General features: G+C 42.6%; 1 protein-coding gene across 6 annotated transcripts in view; it reads left to right on the top strand.

Moving 5' to 3' along the window:
- mad1l1 (mitotic arrest deficient 1 like 1) overlaps positions 1 to 17479 on the top strand; it is a 999406-nt gene that overhangs the window by 214935 nt on the left and 766992 nt on the right. The window contains exon 1 of one of the 6 annotated variants that reach the window (XM_068055943.1): positions 14266 to 14287. The exons of the other annotated variants lie outside the window; for them this stretch is intronic. The gene's annotated coding sequence lies outside the window, so the exon portion shown is untranslated. Of the gene's footprint in view, positions 1 to 14265; positions 14288 to 17479 lie in introns of those variants that run through there. 6 annotated transcript variants of the gene reach the window in all.

Here is a 17479-nt window from a genome sequence, read left to right as displayed (position 1 = left end):
ACGTTCCTTGACACCTGAAAGGAAGAAAAATGTTTTTTGTTGATGCGTCGGATGAGAAGAAGGATGAAATGAAACTGTGGAGTAGAACAGCTTTGAGATAAGGTGAGGTGGTGCTGCTGGAGAGAGAGGTTCAATGTGTGCATGTGGCGGTGCATAGCAGAGTGTGGATCTCGGGATGCGGCGAGAATAGCAGTCCAAGGAACGTTGTATTTCTCGGAGATACCTGTAATCCTGGGTAGATTCAAAATATGATGTGTGAAACTGCAGTTGGAATCCACGTGGAATAAGTCGGAGCCGGAGACAGTCACTGAAGAAGGAGATGTGGCTGTGAAAACGAGTTTTGGTAGACATTATGTCAAACACCAGGAGGGAAATAGAAAGCAATGAAGGTGAACAAGGCAAAAGAGACAAACGAAAATCCCGTCGGAGAGAAGAGCAGAACTTCTTCAACGTAGGCATTCCTGGAAGAGAAGTGGCAGTGAATTAAACACTAAAATAAAAGCAAAATACTGCGGATGCTGGAAATCTGAAATAAAAACAAGAAATGCTGGAAATACTCAGCAGGTCTGGCAGCATCTGTGGAGAGAGTAGAAGAGTTAACGTTTCAGGTCAGTGACCCTTCTTCAGAACTGGCAAATATTAGAAATGTAAAAGGTTATAAGCAAGTAAAGCGGGGGTGGGGCAAGTGGTAACAAAGGAAAAGGTGTAGATAGGACAAGGTCACAGAATAGCTGACCAGAAGGTCGTGGAGCAAAGGCAAACAATATGTTGATGATGTGTTGAAAGACAAAGCATTAGTACAGATAGGGTGTTAACGGACTGAAAATTGAGCAGCCGCAAGTACAAACATGAGAAAAAACAGTGGGTAAGCAAACTGAACAAACTAAGATGAAAGAAAATAAACACAAAAAAATATATAAAAAAAGGAAAAAGAAAAAAATAACTAAAAATAAAAGTAAAATGGGGGACCGTCATGCTCTGAAATGATTGAACTCAATGTTCAGTCCGGCAGGCTGTTGTGTGCCTAATCGGTAAATGAGAAGCTGTTCCTCGAGCTTGCGTTGATGTTCACTGGAACACTGCAGCAATCCCAGGACAGAAATGCAAGCATGAGAGCAGGGGGGAGTGTTGAAATGGCAAGCAACCGGAAGCTCAGGGTCCTGCTTGCGGACTGAGTGGAGGTGTTCGGCAAAGCGGTCACCCAGTCTGCGTTTGGTCTCCCCAATGTAGAGGAGACCACATTGTGAGCAGCGAATACAGTATACTATATTGAAAGAAGTACAAGTAAATCGCTGCTTCACCTGAAAGGAGTGTTTGGGACCTGGGATAGTGAGGAGAGAGGAGGTAAATGGGCAGGTATTACACCTCCTGCGATTGCAGAGGAAGGTGCTATGGGAAGCGGACGAGGTGGTGGGGGTAATGGAGGAGTGAACCAGGTTGTCACGGAGGGCAAATTTGAAGATTTCTTTTGCTAATGCTGCTTCAGGGGTTAAAAGCAAGAGAATGTTCCTTGAGTATATTTTAAGGTAGTTTCTTGAAGTAATTTGTGTGCTTTCATAAAATGATTATTCTTTTAATCAGACAGCTCATGCTAATTCCTCGAACACTCCATGCTGGCCAGTGCTTTTCTACATCACTTTTCTGTGATTCATTCGTATTGGTGGTGGAACCAATCAGCAAGAATGTTGAATCTACTTTTGATAAGGTCTTGCTCATTGATTTAATGTGGCTCACCGTTTCCATATAAATCTCCAACCCACGCCCTCTCTCTTTTTCCTTCGGATTTGGTACACCTGCAGCTTAAAATAAAATATGGGTACACGGTGTTTGGTTGCAGATTGTAACAACTTGGCCTCTCTTTGCCTTGTCTTCCAAAAGGTGAGGTGTGCTAAAGGGCTTGTATGCAGCACTGGCAGGAATCAGAATGGGTGTTTCGTACGGTTACTGTGAGGCTGGTGCTGTGTTCAAGGGACAATATCCCATAGTTTCCCCAGTTGATTTTCAGCCTATTCAGTTGTATATGGAGGTTGAACTATATATTGTATATTAAAAATGCTAGGTGGGTTGCAACACTTCAGCTCTGCACCTTGACTGCTCCTATGTTGGAATTTGTCAATAGGAAAACCCATTTTAAATGTGTCAACATTTAAGTATACCTGTTCCACCTACAAGCAGTGCTGTGATTGATTTACAATTTTGGAAGGCACTGGAGACCTTGGATTTTTCTTGAAGCTTCACTCTTTCAGGAATTTTTAAATGTAGCCACTCGAATCCTTCACGTTTCTTATTAGAAGGGATGCTATACGAAGGCTCACTTGCTGTCATTTAATTCCTGGAGACCTTCCAGGGCAATGTTGAGGGACACAAAGTATAAAAATTCCAATTTTTAACCATGTAATTTTAAAATAACTTTTCACATAATTGAAACAACTTGTGATCTGTGCTGCCATGGATACAGGTTTGGTGATGCGAAGCCTACTTGTAACTGGCTGAACCTGTCTTTTCCCATTTCCTCATCTCATATTTTCTACCAGCCAAATACTGTCTCAAGTGGCATGGCAGTCCAGCGCACTCAAACAATCTCTATTGTGATAGCTGAGAGATTAGGCAGACATGAGATTTAACCTGGGACCATCTGGTTGAGAGGAAGCTGCTTTTCCACCTGTTCTACTGTGTTATTCATTGGTATAAATATTTAAAACATGCGTTTTTAAAGTATTCATTAAGCAGCATCTGTTTGTTCTTTCAAAGAATGCCGCATGGATGCACGACTTGGATTATAGAAATAAAAATAGATGGATAGAAGTGAAATCTTAATATAGGTTAATGATAACCCGAGGGTGTTTAGAAAATGTTGGTATTCACAAGTATATTTTTCATACATCTGGAATTATGCAGTGTTGGTATTTTATACAGAATGTATTAATATAGTCATTTAATTTTTCAACCACAAAACAGGTTGTGAAAATAGAATTAAGGATAACATGTAATTTCATCTAGAATCTTGCATAAAGACTTTAGAGTATTTAATAAACTTTGGGGTGGGGCTAAATCGATTTTCTGTTGCCTCTCCTGGGGCAGTGACTTTTGTTGGAATTTGCTTTAAAGGGGCCAACAGTCCTCCAGTGTATCAATAAGTAGCTGTTCTCCATGTGTTAACCCGAACACTGATGATCGCTGATTAAAGGGGTGTCATGACAGAGACTGATTCCACCCTCAATTAATGTTCAGTCTTTCTAACAGGAGTCACTGGAAAGCATTCCAGTGTGGGAACCTTGGCGGTCTGTTTTTCCCCACCTCAGGTCGGCTCCGAGTGTGTCCCAACTGAGGTCCACCAACTCAGCACAGACTTGAGATTGAACCTAGGACCTTCATGATCTATGTTGTGAAGCATTGCACCATAATCTGCTTAACCAGCGAGGAGTTTCTTTTCAGGCACTACGTTGTGGTGCTGAAATCAGTAGAATTTTAGGAGGTCAGGCAGATTGTATTTATGTTTTGTTTGTAAAGTTTTGTTTGAGGCAATCTAAAGTAGTAAAAATAAAAGCAGTCTAGCTCTTTGCATTATTTTAATTTCTAGTCCCAAATATTCACCCTCCCTTTCTCGAAGATGAAGTCACATTACGGGCTGCAGTTGCATGTCACCAAGTGCCTTCTGGAACTTCACCCACAATTTTGGCAAGTGTTCCAACTGTGAGTGGGAGGTGGGGCTGTGATGCGGGACATCTTACTGATTCCTGATTTTGTCTTTTACCCGCACGCCCCCAACCACCACTTCCTTATCTGTCCTTCCTATTAAAACTTGTATGTCCTTCCTCTTTGCTTGTGATTTCTGTAGGTAGTGCTCCTAATAGGGTTTTCAGTTATGCAATGCTGAATGCTGCAGTTGCCAATTCTGACTATTGGGTGGTAGTGTAGAGAAATATTTAGCTTTTTAGAAGCCCAATGCCCGTGCCAGGTGAGAAATTGAGTCACTTCGGATGGTTTCAAAATTAAAAAAAAAGTTCTGTCTTTTCTTCCTTTGCGAGTGCTTTTGTTCTGTTTCTTCCATGCCCTCTACCGACCCCCAGGTCAGGCCTATTCTTCTCATTGTGGTATTAAAATGTTGTCTTTTACTGTTATCTTCAAAATCTTTGCATGAAAGCCTAGGCCTGGAGTCGATACTTTTGCCCACAGCTGTGAATTGAATTTGTATTGTGTAGTCTGCGCATGAGAAGTGTAGCTAATTTCCCTGCTGCACCAGTACCATTCAATCAGCTATGTAATATTTTTTCTTTACAAATATTTTTTCTTTAGCTTCTGGCAGTTTTTGCTTAAATGTTTAAAAATATATATATTTTAAAAAGCTACTGATCAAATTTCAGGATCTTTACTGAGAGGAAATTCATGATTTTTTTTATTAAATTCTGTGTGAGGAGAAATGACTTCTGATTACACACCTGTTGGGTTTGTTTTGTGTTTATAACCTTTAGAAAGTGAGAGAGAGAGATGGGGTCACGGGGTGAGAAAGGGGGAGCGGTGAGAAGGAGAAAGAGAGTCTCCATGCAACTCATTATTTCCTTCAGTTTTGTTGACATTTAGTAAGAACTTGCCTAATAACTAAAACCAGTGAAGGAAGGGCATTCTCATTTGAATTCATTAAAAAAAAAGTTGCATTTTGAAAGGGAGAAAAGCCCTTTTGAGGGGAATGGATAGGAAAGAAAGGAAGGAGGTAAAGTGGTTGAAGGTGAGGAGGCTTCTTGCCATCTGTCCTGAGGGGAGGTGAGGAGGAGGAGTGGATTGCAGGTTAAGGCTGAGATGAGTGACAATGGAGCAAGTGGGAGAGGCGAATGAAAGAGTTTGGTGAGTAATTGAAAATGAGGTAGCTGAAGCGATGGGAGTGAGTTTGTGGTAGGAAGGAGACAGGTAGTGAGAAGGTGACGAGGTAGGAATTTGGATTGAGCAAGGTGGTGGGGTTAGGATGCATGGAGACTAGGGTAGTGGATGTGGGCCATATTGTTCCTGAAACCCCTAACCTGTAGGCAGTTGTTGGCTCTTTTCCCCGCCACACGTCATACCAACTACTATCTCTAGGAAAGCAAAAGACAGAGAAGCAAAAAATAAAAAGTGACGAGGAGAGATGAACAATAACACAAAGATAGCAGAGGTAGGCAGAGAGACACAATATATTCTCGATTATATCATATACAATGTCACTCCTTTACTTGGTGGTGCGGTCAAGGGTTAGCAAACAAGAGTGGGAACTCTCTCTCCTCCTTTCCCTGCAGCTCAGGGCACTGAAGCCCATGACAATGCCCCTAGCCACTGTTCCAGCTGAGCTCTGTCATTTTTACCTTGATGTTTTCCTCTGAAGAAAGGAACACAAACATTCTTGCCCTCTCTCCCTTCCTAAGCTGAACCCTTACCATTGTTATAAGCTTTGCTAAATTCAAAATTTATTATTTTTTTAGAATAATGAACAGTTGGGTATTTGCACTAGGTTCTGCAGCTTATTCTTTAAAACACTCTTCAGTGCACTTGTCCTTGGTTGATGTTGACATTTCTTGCAAACAGGACCTGCATATTTTGATGTGCTGCTGTCTTGACATCCAGACACTTGCTAAGTTGCCATTTGAGTAAAACATTCTAACAAAACCAACAAAAAAAATCTCTGTTCTGAAAATAATGAAGGTTATAAAAACCCATTCCATAAAATTCACACATTTTTCTTGAGAAAACAACACTGTGCCCTGGAGCTTGGCTAATGAAACTTGCGTCATACAGAACCAGAGCTGATTAGCCAGCCACTGAATGTGACAGTTTCTCCCTTGTCTCCCAGTGAGAGAGCAAAAACAAATGGTCATATATTGCCTCTGTCTTGAGATCTCATGGGCTAAGCTGTGCTGCGTAGTGAGGAACATAATGTTTCTAATAAAACTGAAAGATTGTGTGCATGCGTGTGTATATTTTGTTTAAAGACATAAACTTCACTATCAGAGTATGGAAGAAAGTAGATTTTAAAATGTCCACCTTTGAACTTGAGGGTGAGGAAGCAATTATCAAGACAAAGGGGAACTTTTCGTTCTAGAGGTTTGCTTTCACTCCTATCTGGACTTCACAGAAAAAATGAATTCGATTTTTTTTTGGATCCAGATATTAACAACTTGTGTTTTATTTCTGATTTTTATGGTTTAAAAAAAACAACCATTAAATTCATATTTTGCTGGGATGACCTATACATGAATGATCAGTGTGTGAAATCTGAGTAGTGTACTGGAGACATCAGCTATGCAATTGTGCAACAGCTGGATGCTATGATGGGGGAAAAACTTGTTTCTTTATGGCTGAATGAGCTAGGATAGGCCACAAGGCTTTTCTCATCTGTATCTGTCTTGTGAAAAAAGAAGCATGCTGGTGAAACTTGCGTGCTAATTTTAACAGAATGATCTAACTTTATGGTTTGCATTTTCCTGCATTCAGCCATTTTTGGCAAGATAATGTACACCTTTAAGAACTGCTGCCCAGGAAAATCTGCCTGACTTCATTGTGCTCCAAGTACATCATGCACGCCATGTTAAGAGTGCCTGTCAAAATATATAAATGATCTTGCATTTACGGACAAGATCTGCCTCCTGGGCAAGGGGGGGCCATTGTCTGATGCTCAGTGGTCGCTGAACCGCTGTATTATTGGCTCCAGTAAATGTTGACTGATTAGTTCAGCCATGACTCAGTGTTAGTTCTTTTGCCTCTAGATCAGAAAGTCATGGGTCCAAGCCCTGGTACAGAAATTTGAGGACAGTAATCCAGGCTGCCACTCCAGTGCAGATTTGAGGGAGTGCTGCACAGTCAGAGGAGCCGTCTTTCAGGTATTTGTTAAGCCAAGGCCCTGTCTGCTGCCTCAGGTGGACATAAAAGAACAGGGGAGTTCTTCTCTTGTCCTGGCAAACAGTTATCCACTAGCCAGCAACTGAAACAGATTATCCAGTCACTCAGCTGTATGCTATTTGTGGGACCTTGTGTGCAAATTGGCTGCTCATTCGTCTCCTATAAGTGACCACTTCCAAACTACTTCATTGACTCTAAGATGCTTTGGGATATGCTGAGGCCATCAAAGGCACTATATAAAATGCAAGTTTATTCTTCCTTTATTTGGGGCATCTGAGCCAATTCCAGTCTGGTCCTTTCCCTATTTCTATGCACGTTATTTCCAGCAGGAGTTATAAGATGACGTTCAAGGACAGGAGCATTGACTATTTCTTTTTAAACCTTGAGTAACTCAGTGGTATAACTTTTTAAAAAAACACTGCGAGTGCAGCCAAAATCAAGCAATTCTGCACAAACCAGGAATTGAACCCAGGAGCTTACTGATCTGCATGACATAATTCCACATTAGTTACTGAACTTATGAACTAAGCATTAAAGAACTCTCTCCACATTGCTAAACTCTGTATGTTTTCTATTGAGGGGAAGGAGAGGGAGAGACTGAGATTTCCACATTACACAGTTTACTTCAATTCAGTGAAGATTTTGATGAATTATGGTTATTTAAATTCTGAAAGGCTTCATGAAATATCTCTTTTGTTCCTTTGGATAAGTGGACTTTTCCTGTAGATTGCTTGGGCATTGGCCTTTTCTAGGGGGAAGGACGGTGGCTTATCGAATGGTTACAGCACAGGAGGACTTTATTTGGCCCGTTGAGCCTGGGCTGGCCATCTGCAAGACTGACGAAACTAATCACGATTTGGATTTTTAAAAAAATTGTTAGATGAATTTTGCACATCGGTGGTGGTTCTGCCAGTAAGAATAATTGACCAAACTCAAGAATTTTGGTTGGGTTTTTTAAAGTCAGTTTTAGTAGTTGTTAGACAGCCTGTGTTCTCAGCACCTTGCTGTATGGCTGTGAAACATGGGCAACTTAGTTACCAGGAAAAGAAGCTCAATTTCCATCTTCCCTGTCTGTGGTGCATTATAGATATATTTTGGCAGGGCACAATATAAAACATGTGGTAATCCTCTCAAAGGCAGAGCTTCCAAGTATGTTGGCACTAATCAAACAGAGGCAGCTTTGGTGGATCGGACACGTCTGTAGGATGGAAGACGGTCGCACACTCAAGGACCTTCTGTATGGTGAGGTAGCCGGGGCCGGATGAACAGCGGGGCACCCAAAGCTCCGTTTCAAGGATGCTTGCAAGTGTGACATGAAGGCCCTAAATGTCGACTATTGCACCTGGGAGTCACTAGCTGGCGAAAGAGGGAAATTATGACACATCTTGTGGACTGGTGTGCACTACCAGGACGACCAATGACAACAGCAGCTTGGCAACAGGCGCCAGTGCCAAAAACAACTCACAGCGTCACTTCATGTGCAGCACTTGTGGCAGAACCTGCCTCTCGAGGTTTGGCCTTCATAGCCATCAACAAAGGTGCACCAAGAGAAGAAACCCCACCTAAATGGATTGTTTGCGTGTCCGTCATCTGTCGCACATGGAAGGATGCCAACCAGAAGTCCTTAGAATAGATTCTAGCTCACTGCTAGACTGCTGCAGTTATTTCACCAATTTGGAGTGTTCCTAAACAACTCTGATAGAAAAGGTAAGGGGTGAGATTTCAAATTAGCCACTCTAGGAACCTGTGTCGCCAGGAAATCGCACAGTGGATTGAGAATTCTGCATCCTGAACTGTATTGTAGTTTCTGAGGTCTCTGTTTTTTTCCCCCTTTACTACAAAGCAGCCTGGGAGGGACACCTAAATGCTCTAATGCAACACTAACAGTTGGAACTGGTAGAAACTTGGGAGCAGGATACTTGTCAGCCCACTTTAGGTGGGCATGGTTCAAGAGAAAGGAAGAAAAACTTCTGATTATGAACAGATGCCTGATGAGTCAGTAAATGCTGTTCTGGATGTCTGGTCATTATGCCCTGCGACTGGGAAATATGCTGTCATTTAGGTTGAAAATCTGATATTCATATTGCTTGTTTCCTTTGAACACTTGCCTGGCAGCGCATGATCAATACAGAGCACAAGAGTATCACTGTCATTTTGTCTTTGACATAATAGAAATGATTCTGCTGCACTGATCTGTGGATTTTTTTTTTTAGCAACTTGCCATTTTTCCCCCTAAGCTTGAACCATTTGTTGCAGTCGTGCTAATTTCTAATTACTTGATGTTGAGATGCATACCTTTAACTTTGTGTCATATCTGATTCTAAGTCCCTAAGTCCAGGGATTTGGCGGACAGCTGGTTTAGCCATCCACTATCAGATTTGACTGAATCAGATAAGGCACTATTGGGTCCTGCTCTCATCTGCTGAAACTGCATTATTCCTGGAATCAAACGAACGCACCCGCCCCCCCCCCCCCCCACCCCCACCCCGCCCATTGTCTTCTCTGCTGTCAACAGTTTTGTTAAAACCCCTCCTCTGTCTCCTCCACCCTCATCTCCAACCAATAAGTGTGAGGAGCTCATGGACCTCTTTGTCACTAAGATCAGGACCATCTAATCAGCTGCCTCCATTCCACGAGTCCACTGGGCCAAACTTCCCATAATGCTCCCGCTGCCCTAGCTCTGAACTCAATCTTTCTCTAGTCTCTCTCCTATCTCCCCTCATGCCCTCTCTGAGCTCGTCTTGTCCATGCCACCCATCTGCTGCTCCTTCGATCCTATTCCCACTGAGCTCATCACCCAACTTTCTCTCCTGGTTCCCATGTTAGTCCATCTGTGCTCCAATATTGGCCTTTTGAGCACCCCTGATTTTAATCGCTCTGCCATTGATGGCTGGCCTTCAGTTCCTTAGGACCTAAGCTCTGGAATGCACCTCTCTGCCTTTCTACAGGGAAACTAAAACAAGGGGCATAGTCTCAAGATAAGGGGCTGATCATTTAGGACTGATAAGAGAATTTGCTTCACTCAAAGCGTTGTGAATCTTTGGAATTCTCTATCCCAGAGGGTTGTGGATGCTCCATCATTGAATACATTTAATGCTGGGATAGACAGATTTTTGGTCTTTCAGGGAATCAAGGGGTATGGCGAGCGGGCAGGAAGTGGAGTTGAATCCTAAGATCGGACATGATGGTTTTGAATGGCGGAGCAGGCTTGATGGGCTGTATGGCTTACTTCTGCTCCTATTTCTTGTGTTCTTGTGTTTTACCTTGCTTTCCTCCTTTTAAGACGCTCCTTCAAACCTATTTCTTTGACCAAGCTTTTGGTTATCTCACCTAATGTGAGATGTGGATCCTTATGTGGCTTGATGTCATATTTTATTTTAAAATGCTTCTCTGAAGTGCCTTGAGACGTTTTATTACGTTAAAGGTGCTATATCAATATTCGGTGTATCCTGACAACGCAGAGCATGCATAGAGTGATCCCTGATGTCATCAGTGCATCTGAACATTTGCCAGCTTGCCAGTATGTCTCTGCACATGCACGCGTCAACATCACCACGTTATCACCAGCAGTGTTGCTTCACCCCTCAATGGCTGCCATCGCTGCCTCCATCCCCTCTGACAGTACCCTGGTCTCCTGCCCACCCCGGCAATCGATGCCTCAATTGCCGCTTCTCTTCCCTGCTCCACTACACAATCAGCGCCTTAATTGCCGTTCCTCTGCCCTGTCCCTCTCCCCCCCCCCCCCCCCCCCCTGCAATTAGCACGTCAATCGCCGCTTCTCTTCCCCACTATCCCCTGGAATTAGTGCCTCAATCGCTGCATCACTTCTCCCTCCCCCCCCCCCCCCCCCCGCAATTGGTGCATCTCTTCCGCTTCCTCCTGCTGTTCTCTCAGGCGCCCGCCTGCTCGGTATTCCATCCCACCACTCCTGACTCTTCACTGCTCTCTTCCCGCCTCATCACTAGCACCCTGCTCGCTCCCCCACCTGCTGCTTCTCCGGGCAGTGGGGAGGGAATGGCGAGCAGTCAGCTGCCAGAGAGAATGGTGGGATGGAGTGGCGAGCAGTCTGAAGTTGCAGGGTGGAGTGGCGAGCAGTCTGACGTGGCGAGAAGGCAGTGTGTGAGGAAGAGGGGAGGAGAAGCGGCGATCGTGGGAGGGAGCAGGAAACTGGGGATTGAGGCGGCGATCGCTGGAGGGAGAGGGGTACAGTTGGGGGTGTGCAGGTGGCGATCGTGGCCATTGAGGAGTGAGGCGGTTTGGGTTCAATTCTTTTTCTGTGTCAGATTGAGCAGTGCCATTTTTAGTACTGGCAGTTGTCTGAGACATCGCAGACTGACATTTCTGTTGATAAGGCTGCATTTGCGCATGTGCCGGTACTGCGCCACCTACTGGTATTTTTTTATTCATTCATGGGATGTGGGCGTTGCTGGCAAGGCCAGCATTTATTGCCCATCCCTAATTGCCCTTGAGAAGGTGGTGATGAGCTGCCATCTTGAAATGCAGCCATAAATATTAGTTTTTGTTGCAGAGCTGTAATATAGTGAGCGAGCTGTAGTGCGTGGATTTCCATTGTTCTGTGTTTCTATTCAAGCCTTAATTTTTTAAAATTTATATTTCTTTATCTAATCTGTCCCATACCACCACTTGCAATGGAATAGAAGTAATTGAAATACATTACAAAAGAGTTAATGAATAATGTGCCAATACCATTTGTTGTGCATGCATTCAAAGAGAGGGAATATTAAGTTATACTGAACTTTCTACTTTATAGGAAAGTAACTGCAATTTAAATTATTTCAAGAAATAAAGTATTCCTCTATAAATTGAATAGATTTGCATCAAGAATTGCTGTCATATATGATAGGCCAAAACTGGCGCTCAGTCTACCAGTTTTGAGGTAGTTTTATACCTAGCTGCTGCTGCTTTCCACATTTTCAGCCTTGGCTCATTGGTAGCATGCACACCTCTGAGTCAGAACATCACGGATTTAAGCCCCATTGTAGAGACTTGAGCGCAAAGTCTAGGCTGAAACTCCAGTGCAGTGCTTAGGGAATGCTGCCATCTGTTAGATATAATGTTAAACTGAGGTCCTGCCTGCCCTGTTAGGTGAAGAAGAGCGGGGGAGGTCTAACCGGTGCCCTCGACAACATTTAATCCTTAACCAACATCACTGAAAAATGGATTATCTCGTCAACGTCACATTGCTGTTTGCCAGACCTTGTTGCACTCAAATTACCTGCCCCATTTCCTACGTTATCTGCACTTCAAAAGTACTTCATTGGCTGTAAAGTGTTTTGGAACATCCTGAGGTCACGAAAGGCATTATAGAAATGCAAGTCTTTTTTTAAGCTATTGAATCTCACTCCGCACAGGAGTTACACTTTGCATAATGTAAATTCTAACTGGTGTAAGACAGCTTTCTTGAGGGAGTTTTTAAATGCGTGACTGTATTCTCGAGTCATACTGACACTTTCATGTTGATGCACACTCACAAACTTATATTGATGCAAAAGTGTTGGTATGAAAGAGCTGAACTTAAGTGAGGTGAGAGTAACTGCCCTGACATCAAGGCAGCATTTATCTAAGTATGGCATCAAGGAGCCCTAGCAAAACTGGATCAATGGGAATCAAGGGGAAAACGCTCCGCTGGTTGGAGTCATATCTAGCACGAAGGAAGATGGTTGTGGTTGTTGGAGGTCAATCATCTCAGCTGCAGGACATCGCCACAGGAGTTCCTCAGGGTAGTATCCTAGGCCCAACCATCTTCAGCTGCTTCATCAATGACCTTCAATCATAAGGTCAGACGTGGGGATTTTCGCTGATTATCGCACGATGTTCAGCACCATTCGCAACTCCTCAGATACTGAAGCAGTCCGTGTAGAAATGCAGAAAGACCTGGACAGTATCCAGGCTTGGGCTGATAAGTGGCAAGTAACATTCGCGCCACATTAGTGCCAGGCAATGACCATCTCCAACAAGAGAGAATCTAACCATCTCCCCTTGACATTCAATGGCATTACCATTGCTGAATTCCCCACTATCAACATCCTTGGGGTTACCATTAACCAGAAACTGAACTGGAGTAGCCATATAAATACCATGGGTAGAAGAGCAGGTCAGAGACGAGGAATCCTGCAGCGAGTAACTTACCTCCTGACTGTCCAAAGCCTGTCCACCATTTACAAGGCACAAGTCAGGAGTGTGATGGAATACTGTCCACTTGCCTGGATGGGTGCAGCTTCAACAACACTCAGGAAGCTCGACACCATCCAGGCCAAAACAGCCTGCTTGATTGGCACCCCTCCACAAACGTTCACTGCCTCCACGACAGACGCACAGCGGCAGCAGTGTGTACCATCTGCAAGATGCAATGCAGCAACACACCAAGGCTCCTTAGACGCCACCTAGAACGACAAGGGCATCAGATGCATGGGAACACCACCACCTGCAAGTTCCCCTCCAAGCCACACACCATCCTGACTTGGAACTATATCGCCGTTCCCTCGCTGTCTCTGGTCAAAATCCTGGAACTCCCTTCTTAATAGCATTGTAGGTATACCTACCCCACATGGACTGCAGCAGTTCAAGAAGGCAGCTCGCCACCACCTTCTGAAGGGCAATTATGGATGGGCAATAAATACTGGCCTAGCCAGTGACGCCCACGTCCCAGGAACGTATTTTAAAAAAAAACTCTAGCCTTGGATGGGTAAATGGGAAAAGTGGCGCTATCGTTATTTTTCACTTAAGTGAGCCCTGTGAACCATCTCTAACACTTTTGACTCGAGTGCTGAAGTTACTTTCAGTTCAAATGTACTTCATGGGATATGTTCAAATATGGCTTTTCTATCAAAAAATTATGAAGAATATTTAAACATAGCAATACAGAAAGTGCCACGACTTTCAGCATTCTCTCGCTAAACTAGAAGAAAAAAGTTGTAAACTTATTTTTACATGTTGGCATGGGAAATCTTGAACAGTCCCCACAGGATTAATTTACCTCAAGATCATTAAAAATCTTGACACTGCTTTAGGGATTAACAGTGCAGACCTTGCTACAGCTTAAAGATCAGCTTCTGCCTTGACCATGTCACATTCCATCTACTTAATTACAGGAGGTTAAGCCTAAAGGGCCCTGGCTGTAACAATCAACTGAACAGCTGTCTTTAGTGCATAGTATGCTAACGCTCTCAGCTCAAAAATTCATCAGAAATTCATTGCCCTTGGACTTTAGAGAAAACTTGTTCCTATTGCTAAATGATAGAACCAAGGTCGTATCTCCTCTCTCTCTTTATCTTATCCGCTCTTTTCCTGCTGCAAGTGATTAACATATCCTATCTTGTGCCTAGCCAAGAGAAAAAAAACTGCTTCCTGATGTGGTCAGCAGAATTGAATGGGCCCAAAACCAGAAGTATAGAGCTGTGAGGCAAGTGGTTGTAACTTACTGGTTCGAACTTATTAAAATCTCTCCTATTTCCTTTTCTGTATTAGGTGCAAGTGTTTGCCAGCCATGCAACATTAATCAATGCGCAGCCGTAACCCTTTTTTCCTGCCTGTCCACCAAATTTCTATCTACTCTGTTTTAATTTCCTCTTAAAACATACGTCTGAATTTTTCTAACAGGCCTGTTATGAAAATCCATATAAACTGCACCTACTGCATTCCCTTTTATTTGTCCAATCAATCAGTTCTTTCCAAACACTCGGTATCATTGATCAGGCAGTGGATTGTGCAGCAGTGTGTTCAAATTGTATATGTGTTTCCTGTATTCTAATCTTGATCCTAGTGAGTTTTGCTTGCAAGTACATTTTAAGTTTGCATTGTTGAAGTTTTGAGCAGTTTTGAGGCTGTTTCTGATAAAATTGCAGAATATGTTGCTTTACAGCAATCTTCATATAGTTCAGAAAAAGTCTGCACAAAGTATGCAAAAGATATATGCAGTCTTAATTATTGCTACCCTCATGGGAATATGGTGCAGAGGCTTCCAGGAGTTAGAGCTATCCTGTTTAGTGGTTGGCAAATGTCTTTTGCGTAGGAAATGATAAAAGTTTGAAGAACTGAGTCTCATTTTCTATGTGATGTTGTGGCATGTAAGTAATGGAATCATGTTTTTGACATGATTTATATCCTTGCACTTTTTGTCTGGAGATGAAGTTTTGCTGTGAATAACTTAATCAAGACTGTGCTGCTTTCAAGTAATATGTACGTCTGTCCTTGTGAAACACTGGGAATTGTAGTTGATATTTTCATAATTGCTATTCATACTCTTAGGCTGAACAAGAAAATTGATTTACAGGCAGAAAGAGCAATTGTAGTAAAATTTCAAGACCTTCAAGGAGCCACATCTAGAATGAGGCACTGCCGGAGAAATAGAGACTTGGAATTGAACATGAAACCATGACCAAGCCAGGAGTAAAGGCAGTGAGCAGCGACAAGAAAGGCTAAAAGCCTGGAACTTGAACGTAAATGGAGGAGTTACAAACTTGTGTGTGTGTATATGCGAGTCTGGTTTAAAATGTCTGGTTTCATCCTTGACTGATTTCAGGCCTGAGATCAGGGCAGTTGTAGAGGAGGTGAAGCCTCCATAGCAGGGGGGCAGTGAGCTAAGGGTCCTGCTCCATTACCACACAACTGTAGAGAATGGCTCTGAAAAGAAAATATTTAGAATGACTGAATCAGCATTGCGTTCTACTGGATAACATCAGATCATCAGGAAGGAGCTTGTAAAAGCATGATAGGGTCAAGGAAAGAGAGACTACATTTTATATCCATACTTCTGTACTTAATTTTAGACCTGCAAGGCATCATGAGCTTCAAAAGTGTTACGCATTTCAATGCACATTGCATAACTGTTGAGTCTGCGTGCACTAAATAGTAATAGCAGCTCAGCTGCAGATACATTTTTATATATCTTGGAAACAAAAAAACAGAGGGTATAATAAAAATGTCTTGCTTGCTTTCCCGTTTTCTCTCTTTGTTGGGGAAGAATCTCCCTCGCTGTTATGGGAATTTATTTAGCTCTTTTTTGACTGAGTAAGTAAATTTTTCCTTCTCAGTAAAATTGTTCCTCATTGTCAGCTGGCACTCACAGTGAAAGCTCACATAAATACTGACCACTTGGATGAAGGTACTGTAGTAGGATCCTGAAATCACCCTCTTGGCATGGAGTCAACATCTTCAGGAGAAAAGGAGAAACGGGAAATTGGTGCAAGTGAAGAGCAGAGAACAAGATTTGGAAGGATACGGCTTATGCGGAAGAAGAGGCGACTACTGGAAATACTTGGAAATACAGAAAGACCCTTGAGCCATTGACCAAAAAAGAGGAATAATGAATCAGTGCTTGAAGGGCTTAAGAGCAGTGAGAATAATACTTACCAAGTACTTTGGACATATAGCCAGAGGAAATACGAATAACTGCTAGTAAGCATACAGATAAAGACCAAGGAACGTATGGGTGGAGGATATAAGGAATTGGAAATGAATACTAATCTGGGATTAGGAATTGCAGATAATGGTCAATATTGGTGCAGGATCTTACATGTGGCTGCCTAACGTCAGAAGGACAATCGAAGTAAAACTTTCAGTTCGCATTGATGCAATATTTATCTTGTTGCTTTGCATTTTTCAGTTGGGGGGTGGCACTGTGTTTAAATATTGGCCTGGATGATGAATGAATGGTGCTCAAAGTTCGTTACAGCTGGCCACAGACTTTTAATGGGCTTTTGTGCGGCAATTTATGGTCATCGAGTGTCTGATCCGGTGTGGTAATTTCTACAGGGAATCTGGGACCTGTGTGAACAGGGCAAGCAACAGACTGTTTCCTCAACCAATCAGTTGAAGAATCCTCACTGAGGCATGCATAGCCTTATTTAGTAAATGTAAGTTAGAATATTTAATCCGGTGTACAATCATGTACAGCAAGCAGGCTACAGAGGGAAATTAAAATGAAATTGAGAGAAAAGAGAAAGAAAAATGAAAAAAAAATCACCAAATTGTCCACAACAATTAAAATATGAAGGAATGAGACTCCATACTTGTAAAAGTAAATTTTCAGTGCCGGTAAGGTTGTTTGGTAGTGATGAAGACTTATCACACTATTTAAAAAAAAAATTCTCTTACCCTTGAATGGACAAGCCCTAACTTTCTCTGGCATGGTTAGTGGTATCTAGTGGGTAAGTACTGCAACTTTGTGTCCTTTTGTTTGAATGCAGAATTTCTTGGCGACGTACTGTGGAGTATCAGGGAACATTGGACAGCAACTTTGTTTAACTGTGCTTACATGGACACCTGACGTTGCTGTCCGATTTACTACCTAATAACGGTGAACACTGATGGTGTCTCCATTATTCCTACCGCAAAATCCTGATCTTTGTAACCACCAACTTCCTGACATTTGTTCTTTATTAATAATTTCAGTTCAGTAGTAAATGACCACTAATTTGTTTCTGCTATTGTATTTTCATCCTGTTCAGTCTCTTTAAACAAATGATTCCAAATAGAAGCATGAAATAATACATTGCTATATAATACAGTGTATCAGTCGGCCTGGATTTGATTGCAATATTTGTGATGCTGTAGCTTTAGAAACTTTCATAGATGATTTCACTTCTGCTTCGGA

The sequence above is a fragment of the Heterodontus francisci genome, chromosome 24 (genome assembly GCF_036365525.1).
Source record: "Heterodontus francisci isolate sHetFra1 chromosome 24, sHetFra1.hap1, whole genome shotgun sequence".
Classification (NCBI taxonomy): Eukaryota; Metazoa; Chordata; class Chondrichthyes; order Heterodontiformes; family Heterodontidae; genus Heterodontus; species Heterodontus francisci.
The sequence above is the reverse complement of the archived record's forward strand: the minus strand, read 5'-3'. Positions and strand labels throughout refer to the sequence as shown.